This window comes from Thermobia domestica, chromosome 7 (assembly GCF_964235325.1).
Source record: "Thermobia domestica chromosome 7, izTheDome1.hap1.1, whole genome shotgun sequence".
Classification (NCBI taxonomy): domain Eukaryota; kingdom Metazoa; phylum Arthropoda; class Insecta; order Zygentoma; family Lepismatidae; genus Thermobia; species Thermobia domestica.
Genome location: NC_137460.1, coordinates 242,235,076 through 242,247,490, shown reverse-complemented (window position 1 = coordinate 242,247,490; position 12,415 = coordinate 242,235,076). Strand labels below are relative to the sequence as shown.

The window sequence follows — 12,415 nt, the reverse complement described above, 5'->3', positions numbered from 1 at the left end:
CGCGGCATCGTGCATCGGGAATTGCTACCAGCTGGTCAGAGCATCAATGCAACAGTGTACTGTCAACAGTTGAGCCGTGTTCAAGAAAAACTCAAAACTCTGAAGCCAGCACTTCTGAATCGCAAAGTTGTCCTGTTACAGGACAACGCTAAGCCCCGGATGAGCCGGGACACTATTCTACACCTTGGATGGGAATCACTATTGCTTCCACCATACTCTCCGGACATTGCACCGTCCGATTATTAGCTGTTCCATTCCTTGGATAATCACCTTAGAGGACGCCAGTTCAAATCCCTGTTAGAGGTGTAAAATGCACTTAATACTTTCTTCGCTTCACGGCCCGCCAAATTCTACCGCGATGGAATCCATGGCCTTCCAGAACTTTGGCAGAATGTCGTCGATGCTGATGCGGACTATTTTTGATTTTCCAGGTACGTCTTAGGTTACATATCAATGTTCGAAGGTGGGGGGTGAAAAGTGACAGAACTTTCTTTGTTACTTTTATAACATTAAGGAATATTAATAAAAAGAGAGTAATAAGAAACAACTTCTCCTTTTCCATTGTGTTACATGTAATGTACGAGTGAAATGGCGTGTTTAATCGTGTACGAGTGTATATACAATTAAATTTAGCGAATCCAACATAATTCTAGGCTTTAGGATTATTTTGTATAACTGGAGTGTCTAGTGAGTGTAAGTATTGTGTTTTGATGTGTTCCAAGAAATTGAACACCACCTAATGGCAACGGACATGTTGCAAAAAGCTGCAAAAGCAAGTATTTCTTTAAATGTCGTAGCATATGCTTATATTTACTGTCTTTTACTTTCGAAGAGAAATAATATACATTTAATAGCATTATATAGGATTAAAAATTAAGTTCTTCATCAACCCATCATAGTCTCAATATAACTTCTATAACACAAACCTCATTATTCATTGCTAATCATAATTAATATTACTCTTTCTATTTATTTGTTTTTTAAATTTGTTATTAAATAGTCTGATTACACAGTTTTCTGAGACAGATTTTTAAGATGTTTATGTGCAATGAATTAAATATCTTCTTACATCTTAATTGTTTAAGAGTACAAAAGGCTATTACATCAACACCTAATACAAAAGGCTAGAGATTACTTCCGTTGTTCTTGTCAATTTACTTAAAATATGAAGTGCGATACGGTATGTTAACCGAAAAAGATAGTATCCTATTAGTTATACAACATTTCGTCAAACAAAGTGTTAGAAACAACCAGGGAAACTAAGATTGATATACAAATATTCAGATCATGTCTTGTCCCCCCACTTTCAATGCCCAATCGCCGCCACTGCCTATGGTGTACGGAATTACCGATGTTCAAAACTCATTTCGTCAAACAAAGTGTTAGAAACAACCAGGGAAACTAAGATTGATATACAAATATTCAGATCATGTCTTGCCCCCCCACTTTCAATGCCCAATCGCCGCCACTGCCTATGGTGTACGGAATTACCGATGTTCAAAACTACATTTCTCTTTAGTTTTGGAAGAAGAACACTACTAATATGCTTTGAAGTGAAATGAAATATCTACGGTAGTTGAACGTCCCACGATTATGTACTAAGACTAAGGCAGATTGTAATGATAAGAAATGACTGAATGGTGGAATGAAAAATGTAGGAGGAAACAAAAAATAACAGAAAAACCACGCACACGGTGTTTGTCCACCAAAAAAGTTCACATGGTGCAAGATGTGGCTTGAAAACTAGTAATAACTATAGACAACGCGAACAACCGATTCAGAAAACAGCATATTGTAGCTATATGCTACAGGGGCAGATCGACTCACACGGATTGCATAAACTACTGGGGTCACATTCACTCCAGCGGCACTTTGACCGAAGCCAAGAGATTCAAGTGAAAGATGTAATGATTTTTTACTATTTCTTTTTTACATTCTATAAAGAAATCAAGTAGTGCCGGTACTTGTGCAAGACTTTTGCACAAGAGTCTTGGTTTTGGTCTTGGTCATTCAGTTATGGTCTTGGTCTTGCACCCGTTTGTCTTGCATCGGAATTCCTGGTCTTGGTCTTGGTCTTGCATGCAAGATTCTTGCAAAAACTCCACTCATCACTGGAGCTGAGCTGCCGTTGATAATTCATTACAAGTGAAGTCTTCCAATTTTGTATCAATAAGAATGCCTAAACTGAAGTTCATGTTTTCTTAAAATTTGATGAAGTATCTGTTTCTGAAAGCAACGGAGTTGAACTATGAAGTTGACTGCAAAATTTGCAATGATGCTTTTTCCATTGCACCTGGTGGAAACTCGAACACTTTCCAACACCAAAAAACAAGCAAACATAGATGACTTTTAGTGCTTCTACATCTACAACTATGTAGATGGAAGGTTAGTGACTTTTTCTCCAGAAACTCACTAGATAAGTTAACAGGAATTATAAATAATCTTTTTGAGCAGCTAGGGGCGCAGAATAGTGCATTAGTCTAGGACTTAGAAATGTGAAAATCCGGCCCGTATACAAGACGTAAGGGAAAAAAATCAGCTAAGTTTTCATCAGATTAAATTGACAAAAGTAATTTTGGCAAACACAGCCATATAAACAAATATTGCTAAATGTCCGAGGAATATTGATTGAAGGTATATTATATCACTTATTTAAATAATACGATATTATTAGCGTATTGTTTTCCCGTAAATCATTTTTATAAGACGCCATCTTGAGTTTTTAAAGCAATTCTTTTGTAATTGGATTGTAAGTATCATGACTCCGCGCAGTTAATTACAGGGAACTATGAAAGAAAAGTAGCTGAAGCTTAGGAAACTTCCGTTTATTATACTGTTGTTCATAACCAGAGCTACTGCTCATTGGATTGTGCTGAAAAGTTTGGGAGGGGGAGAGCGAAGGTGTCCTTTATTCTCATGAAAAAATATGGCAGGCTTATTGCAATATATTGGTGACATGGTTCCTCTCCCATCAAACGTCGTCTTTATGAATACCCATTCGACACAGCTTTTCTGCCAACAGCTAATTAATATTCAACAAATTAAGTGGATTCTCGAAACGATAATTAAGCCCTTGTGTACCAGTGACATCCATGTGGACGTCATGAAAACGTATCGCTTATTAAGGGTCGAAATAATCCTGGAGATGATGAAATTTGTTAGTAGATGCAAGGCAAGAATTAGTTCCACTCTTTCTCCTTAGGTGACAGCACTTTACTGACAGAAAAGACAAAAAATGTGTTGTCTCAGTAGATGGCAGGCCTAAGGAAGCATTCAATTGGGGGGTTGGCAAGATGGCGTAGAATGTTTTACATCATAGAGCGTCATGCTCTTTAATTATTTCAATTTAATTATTAACAACAATTTCCATTCTGGACATAATATAGTGCATTACAATTTTTATAGTGTTTTACATAATTTTTTGTATGTTCTACGCTTCTGCCTTCCTTTTTCAATAACAAACTAGTGTGGAAACAGAACTATCTGAAACAGGCCAATTCGTCCATTTTGGAACGGGCCATCTTTTTACAATTATAATAACAACAAGAAGATTTAAGACAATTTTAGTGAAACAGTCAACTTGGCCTTAGTGCTGTGACTTTAATTTTAAAATCTCCCGCATGGGAGATGCATAGATAGATAGATAGAAGCATTCAATTACAACATACACGTGTTTGTTTTGACGATAAACAATTGCCAAATTTGAGATCGTATTTGAAGATCGAAAAGAAGAAAAAACTTTGCCTTTGATCTCCAGTCAGTGTTGCTAACCTGAGGCAGCATAAAATTCCTTCAGAAAAATCAGAATTTCCGTTTAGTCAAAATGTTGCACAATGCAAATAATTGTTTTTATCAGTAACGAAAATGCTCTCCTCACGCGCACACAACAAATGTGCCCTATATAACAGTTTAAGCAGTCTCTTAATAATAAATGAAACCGGCATTACAGCACGCACATAGGAAAATGACACCTGGAACACAAGCGGTTAATTAGTTTGGATTTGGATTTAAATTTATGGGTTTTCGGCATCTAAGGTCATTTAGCCAGTCATGTTTGAGAAATGACGTCCCTTGGCGAACATATCCGGGGAGAGCGAAGGAAGAAAGGATTAGGGAAGGAGGAAAGCGGCATGAGACTTATAAGTTAGGTACCACCCCGGCATTTGCCTGGTGTGAATGAGGAAATCCCAGGAAAACCTCATTCAGGGTGACTGGCATGAAAAAGCGTTTTGCACTTTTTCGACCGAGTGCCCCCACCTGGAATCGAACCTGGGGCCAGAGTTGGTGTGGGTCAATGAAAACTTGACCCACGACCCACTGACCCACCGCCCACCGTGACCCACCACCTACCATGAACCACTCTCATCCACTGTGACCTACTCTGGTTCACCAAAATCCATCGTCATCAACTCTGAACACGATCCACGGCTCCTTCTGTACTGACTAAAGAGTTTACACTTGTAATAAAACAAGACTGTGAAATTGTCACTAATCGGAGTTTGAATTTGTAGTCAATCGCTCAAGCACCACTCTGTTACAATAACGGTGGATCTGACCTTTACGATATAAAATGGTAAAGTGTTTGTCAGTGAGGAAATTGAAATAGTTCGAGGTGGGGGGGAATTAGTGTGTGCTTAAAATATATTTGTACTAAAAGAGTATTCTTGCAAGTGTTGATTTATGAATGCTTTCCAAAGGAAACTTATATTCGCAGGAAAATACCACTATACAATATGGAAAAGGTTATGGTTTCTTAGTTCACAGTATTTTTCTCACAAAAGACTTGAAAAATCAGTTTTTCATAGTGTATAAAGGTGCTCGGGTACCCTACGTGAGAGCATCTCCATAAAGTATGCTCATAATTGTAATTTGTGTAATCACTAAAACACCATGTTAAATTTAACTTACAAATATGCATAATTACAATTATTATGAATATTTATTCAAAGTAGTTTACCTAAAGCAAAGAAGAGACTTACTAAAAATTAGGTACAAAGTTGAATAACACAAATAAGCCATTAGTAATACAATTATACAGCGGCGGCGTAAGGCAAACTGGGGCCCGGAGCCAGTGAAGTAGGTTGCGGCCCCTTTTCAAAAAAACGTGATTTATATACTTCTATTTTTGACATTCATTTACACCCGTTGGTGTGTGTGTTTAGATCATTATAATCTGGGATATATTAAACAAATAGGGCTGACATTCAGCATCCCTGTCTATTTTTTAAATGCTTAGAACCGCCTTCAGTCTGGTATCTACAAATAAAACTGGACCTCGATTACCATTGCATATTTTTTAAAAAATTCATTTTTATACAAAGGACACTATGGAAAAAGGATTAGGGATACAAGTGTAACGGAAACTACAACCCACAACAAAAATAACAATCTTAAGAACAAACAAAACTTAACAATCAAGAATCCAGAATTTATCCTATGCCTATACTATCGTAGTATCAACGCGTACTGTAATTAGATGGAATAGTGGAAGTAATGCTCCTAACAATACAGCAAATTTACGTACAAAACGTAACCATGAGCTGATATTGCAAAAATTGCAAATAATAATATAACCGATGCGATTTTTAAATGTAAGTTCTATGTTTTCTAGAATATTTTTGTTCGCTTCTCGCTTTTGGTGTTTCTCCTGCGCAATTTCTCATATGGTTAAGTTTATTCATAATTTCTCACCTGTCTGAATTTACGTTAGATGGGTTTTATTTGGTTAGATTTTCCTTCCTACAATTAGCCCCATTCACTTTAACATTCTGTTTTTCTCCAGTGATAATGTAGGATCTATTTAGTCCCGCTGCTTTTGCCGAAATGTTAATGAATAATTAAGCACTAGAATACAGGGTTTGTATGATAAGTAATGAGACCAGGTCTGGAAACATTGTTTTATTGATCTGATCTGTACAGGGACTTAAAAGCTTTCGAAGTACTCTCCTCTTGCGTCGATGCACTTCTGCAATCGATGTTTCCACGCTGCAAACGCCCCCTGGAAGTCAGCAGCCGGCATGTCCTTTAGAAATGTGGTCACGGCTGCTTGGATGGCTGTGACGTCTGCAAAACGGGTTCCTTTCAAGCGTGGCTTCAGCTTCGGGAAGAGGAAGAAGTCGGCCGGGCTCACATCTGGGCTGTAGGGTGGTTGTGGAAGGACTTCCACCCCAATCCGGGTCAAAAAGGAGGTCACTAAGAAGGCGGTGTGGGCAGGGGCATTGTCGTGATGCAACTTCCACCGGCTAGCGATCGCCGGTCTTTTCCGCTTGACGCTCCTGTGCAGTCTCTCAAGGACTTGTTTGTAGAAGGCGGCGTTGACGGCTTGTCCTTGGGGTACAAACTCCTTGTGGACCACCCCCACATTGTCAAAAAAAACAATCAACATTGTTTTCACCTTTGACTTCGACATTCTGGCCTTCTTGGGGCGCGGGGACGCAGGAGTGTGCCACTCCGCGCTTTGACGTTTCGTTTCAGGGTCGTACTGGAACACCCACGACTCGTCACCTGTTATGACGTCATCTTCAAAGTTAGGGTCACTGTTCATGAGGTTCAACAGTTCCTGACAACAATCAACACGTCGTTGCTTTTGTTCGTCAGTCAACACTCGCGGCACCAGTTTCGCACAGATTTTTCTCATTCCCAATTGTTCCGTCACAATCTTGTGCACTGTTGTGTGGTTCATATCGAGTTCATCAGCAATCAATCTCAACGATAATCGACGGTCTGAGTTCAGGAGATCCCTCACTTTTGCCACAGTTTCGTCCGTAGTCACTGTTGTCGGGCGTCCAGCCCTCTCCAGATCCTCAACGCTTTCCCGGCCGTTCCGGAACGCACTGTGCCAACGAAACACCTGGGCTTTGGATAGGGCTTCCTCTTTGTAGGCCTCCGTGATGAGAGAAAGCGTCTGAGTAGCCGTTTTCCCCAGGCGAACGCAAAATTTGATCGCATAACGCTGTTCGATGGAACCCTCCATGTTTGTTGATTTTCCGCCGTGACAAGAATGTTCACAAGGGCTTTGTCCAAGGCTTGTCCGCGCTCCACTAAGGCTCGGAGCCAACTGACGCGCGGTGCGTTGCTTTGCTCGGACCCCCCCCTACATCCTCCATCACCGACAAACCCGCTCCAGCGACACGCGCGCCGCGGCGCGGCGAGTCTCATTACTTATCATACAGACCTTGTATTTCTTTCCTGCTTGTCTTTTTTACTATTGTTTCCAGATTTCGCACTTGTTTTATGATTATATTATTTTGTATTTAATAATTCAGTCATGTTCATATTCTGTCACTTATGACTATTTCCATTACCATTTACTAACATACTTAGTACTAGAATATATTATAACAAAAAATCCTTAATATATTGAATAATTGGGGATATTATAGATTAACCCTTTCCAGTCCGTTGATAACATTTTGGAATCACTAACTTTTTATAATCATAAATCTAATATTAATTCATTTAGTTTCCCCATGTAATCATTACACTCTTCTTTCAGGTTAATCTCATAATAAGGTACCTCTACTTACTCGCGGTGAAGCAAAACAGAGGATCTAGGACGTGTCGTTATTGCAACAGGAAATACTGTGAACATATGTTTTTCCAACACAAAAAAAAAAATTGGGCTTGAAAGGGTTAAATATGTGAGCACAGAATTCTACTGTGGGTTATACGATCCTACTTTTCATTACCACCTATCACCAGTCAATTGACAAATTTTGACAGTTTTTTATTACTCGTTTGGTATTTTTGGGGGCGCGGTGGCTCAGTGGTAGAGAGTTCAACTCCGGTGCTTGGGGTCCCTGGTTCGATCCCAGCCTTCAGCTGAGGAGGCTATCCTTCCAGACTCACCGAACCGGCAGGTGCCTTGGAGACTACCTTGAGAGAAAGGGCACCGTGCAAAACACCTATTCTCCTTTCACTTAGACATTAACGACAAAACACTATTGTACTCTTTGTGATCAAAGACGTTTTGTACTTATCAAATTTTATAATAGATTGATGAAGGGGATAAAATATCGGTCCATTATTGACTCTACCAAAATCATTACAGTATTATTAAACAATGGTTTTATGTTACAATAACATTTAGAACTTCACTTTACTGATGCTTTTCGTTCTTTTGACTTTCACTTAAAATTCTTTTTAAAAAACTACGGTATCCATTATCTCAATTAAAAGGATATGGTTAACGCGTGACCATATTAGAAAACGTCAGATTGGAAACTTGATTCTGGCCAGATTGATGCCACTAGTTTCGAAGATATACGGTGCCGAAAGCGTGGTAAAATTAATTTCAGAGCCTATATTTCAAAAACTATCAATAACAAAGGACTGTGGCTTAAAACGTCACACTGAAAGTAGTGCCTGGTCTACTTGTAAATGCGTGTTTCAAACCTCTGCAATGCATTGGCAAGGGATTTCTCAAAGGGACTGACGAACCGACTATCAATTCACTGTCGGTTTGACAGTCCCTTTGAAGAGTCCCTTGGAAACAGGGCCGCCCACAGGGGGGATGTATGGCGCAAGCTGCGCCATTGAGAAAAATTTTGGGGGGGGGGATTTTACTCTACTTTCGAACTAGCAATTTTACTGTCGGAATAGCATTGAAACACGATTTTGAGAAGCTAATTTTCAAAAATTTTCCGGGGTGAATCCCCGTACCCCCTGCTTCGATACTCGATGAATGAAGTACCGCGCAAGTAGCCGTATGAAAGAGAAGGTCGGTTCGTTTTAACTGCCCACAGGAGGGATGAATGGCGCAAGTTGTGCCATCGAGAAAAAAATTGGGGGGAATAAAAAAATTGGGGAAGAATTTTACTCAAATGTCGAATAAGTAATTTTGCTGCCGTCAGAATAACATTTTTTTTTTAAATCTCGAGAATGAATCCCCCTACCTCCTGCTTAGAAACTACGAATCAAGTACCGCGCAAGTTGCTATATGAAAGGATGGGCTGGTCGGTTTATCGCTTTGTGTAGGTAATTTACCCATTTTCTGCTGGGAGCATTTATTTATTTCTTATTTATACCATGTACGACACTCAATAAGTAATGCTATTCAATTGCTACATGATGTATAATAAATGAATTAATGATAATATTTTGTGTAGTTTTCTGTTTGTGCGATTACATTTTCCAGGGCCTGCGGTAAACTGAAAACCAGCTCAAAACTGGCATCACTGTGTACAATAGAGACTTTCCGTGAGAGGTCACTCCAGTAGTATTCTATATATTCAGCTCCATGTATTGTACAGAGTGAAGCCAGCTAGGCAGTTGTTAATTTTTCGCAGATCCTGGAAAATGTAATCACACATTCACACACATAGTACACTACCAAGACTACTAATAAAAGTAATGCCTACTGCCCCTACTACTACTACAAGCATTCTATAATACTACTACAGGAAATAAAAACAACAAAAATAACAATTACTAGTACTATAAAAACTACTGCTACACTGGGCAATTGTTTTTAGAGGACTTGAGTTTTGAGGAGGGAAGAGATTACTAGTTTCGGGGGGGAGTGCGCCATCAGCTTTGGGGGGGATGGGCACCCCTGCTTGGAAATACGTCTCTGAAATTCATTGTTCCACGCTTTGGACACTCCCGAAACTACTTGCACTTAACCAAAGTTCAAGAGGACGTTTTTCTTCATTTGATACCTTTCTTCAGCCAGAACAGTGCATCATTATTAACATCAAGTATTTACCCCCTTTTTTCTAACATAGTCACGTTAGAGACCTGCACAGGTCAAAATTTTCGGCCCGAGCCCAATCCAGCCCGAATGTACGTAGGCCCGGCCCGGCCCGGCCCGATAAGTTTTTTAAAATTCTTGGCCCAAGCCCGGCCCGAGCCCGATAAATTCTCGAAGTTTCATTTTGTAACATTTTTCACGGGCACACTTCTTCAACGTTTGCCTTTATTCTAATTATCGTTTAACGAATGTCAATAATTATTAAAGAATTGCAATTAATCGGCCCCAGCCCGGCGCGACCTGAAAAGAAATCAGTGTCGGCCCGCCCAAGCCCGGCTCGGCCCAAAGAAATAATAGAGTCGGCCCGCCCAAGCCCGGCCCGCGGGCCGGGCCGGGCCGGGCTTCGGGCCTCGGGCCAGGCCCGGCCCGTGCAGGTCTCTAAGTCACGTGCTTCTTTCTGTAATTCTTTACTAACCAGAAGCTAATGAAAAAACACGCCTCGTATTTTCTGGGACAGTCGTAAAAAAAATAATCAATCTTCATATGTTTTCTCTTTACCTCTTCTCTTTATTTCTTCTTTCTACGCTTTGCTGCGCCACTTAGTTTACCCATCGTTAAGCAATAATTTTGTACCATCTAAACGTATCAGAATTGAACGACGAAATGCGTCGTTAACATTTACTACCCACCGAGGGTTCAGTGATGCGTGGCCTCTTGTGGAAACCACATAAAATACAAACTAATTGTAGAATTACAAACTCCAGGACATTTTGCGGCACGCTTTAATATCTACAAGTTTTAGAAAAAAGGGGGGAAAAAAGATGAACTCAGTTGACTCAGAGGTCCTGCGGTCAGGGTGTGCAGACTCTAGGAGGCATTTACCTCGACATGATAAAACTGCTTTTAGATTCTGACATTACAGGTGTGTGCTGACAACAACCCCACCTCCTCTGGGGGAGGGTGGAACGAGGAAATCCTTGCTAACAATCAATCCGGAAGGCAACAAACCATAAAATAGCCCGACCCCTGCTGCTGTTATTTCAAGGTACTTATTAAAAGTACACAGTATGTTTATTATAATTTTAACATGACCCAGTGGCGTATTTAAGGGGCGGGCCTCCGGGCTTAAGCCCCCGAAATTTTATTTACTATTTTAAAGTAAATGAAATATCTTGCACAAATTTCAAATTTCGAGGAATAAAGTTAGCAAAGACCCCCAGAAAAAATGTAAATACGCCACTGAAGATGACACACATCGCGGATAATCTTGATTGATAAAAAGACCGTCATCACGTACTGAGCAAGGAGGTCAAGAAACGTAGCATCATTGTCACGTTTTTTCAGTGTATATTTTTTCGTTTTCCCAAAATACTTTTTCTGACAAACTGAATTTCGCGTTTCTGTTTTTCATTTACTTCGACGGAGATGGGCGCCCCCCAAACAGCCTAAAACCTCTGGGGCCCTGGGGCACCGCTCCGGCAGCCTCGACGTATTTACGCCGCTGGTAATCAGCCAAGTATGAAATATCATTTTAGTTGGTTCATAGTTATTGCGTAATGAAGTAACACACAAACGCACATTCGCTTTTACATATGGCGCTTTCAGTGCACAAGGGAATCATGTGCACTTTTTTCATGTTGTACATCTTTTCATTTTTAAGTGTCTGTCTGAAGATCCTTTCACAGCTTAAAAGATTAATGTCCAGATATTATTAAAACAATCAACCTAAATGTTAAAGACAGTGTTACTTTTCCATGTAGACCATTGGTCTCTGGCATGCAAAATTTGGGGGGGGGGGCATCAAAGGAAATAATCTAACTGCTAGTGAGTATCTAAATAAATTAGATTAAAATAAAATATTGAATATTTCGTATTTCAAAATATTGGGGGGCGCGTCCCCCCGCCAGAGACGCCCATGATGTAGACCTACTTAAAGCGTAGGGATCTACTGTACAAACTTTATGTCTCCTGGGGGCCACTGTGGCTTAGTAGTAGATTGTCTATCTGTGGTGCGTAGCAGGGGCGTCATTTCAGACTTCGCTTGGGGGGGGCAAGAGCACCACCGACATAAGACTTTCATGTTTTGTACTAGTATATTAGTATACAATTGATTAAAGTATATGTATTCCTCAAACTCTTGGGGGGGGCAGTTGCCCCCTCCTGCCCCCCCTAAATGACGCCCCTGGTGCGTAGGGTCCCTAGTTCGATTCCAACTCGCAGCAAGTTCTCTTTCTATGCACAAACACGGTGTGCGTGAGTTTTTTTGGGTTCTTTGTGCCGAGATTCTCTTTGATCTCTGAAGAAACTGGGTAAAAGGAAAATTATATTCGATGTAACGGCTATTGCAATTTAGCTATGATTAATTGGTTCGCGTTTCTGACGCTAGAGTGAGCTCTTAATAGTTCCTACTTACCTCGTGATTGCCTTGCCTGCCATCTAGCGGGTGGCCTGTGAAGGTGTAGAGGAGGCCTGAAAAAAAAAACGGAAATTTTGGGTTTAAAAAACAATTTTTTTAATCGTTTTTTCCCGAGCTTGGAAAAAAAACGGAAAAATTGGGAAAAATTGAAAGTTTCGAATATCTTACTACATTATGCTTTTAAAACGAAAACTATTTTATATTTACTAGTTTAAGTTAAGGTCATTGAGATTGAGTTGTTATGTTTCTTGTATTGGAATAGGAAAATTTTGTGGCAACAAATATATTCGCACCACTCCTTTAAAGTT

The 12,415-nt window shown here is 40.0% G+C and overlaps 1 protein-coding gene across 1 annotated transcript in view; it reads right to left on the bottom strand.

Annotated features, from left to right (window-relative positions):
* LOC145690792 (uncharacterized) overlaps nucleotides 1-12,142 on the bottom strand; it is a 271,803-nt gene extending 259,661 nt beyond the window's left edge. The window contains exon 1 of the mRNA XM_081766070.1: nucleotides 12,105-12,142. The gene's annotated coding sequence lies outside the window, so the exon portion shown is untranslated. The remainder of the gene's footprint in view (nucleotides 1-12,104) is intronic.
* Between the last annotated feature and the right edge of the window lie 273 nt (nucleotides 12,143-12,415).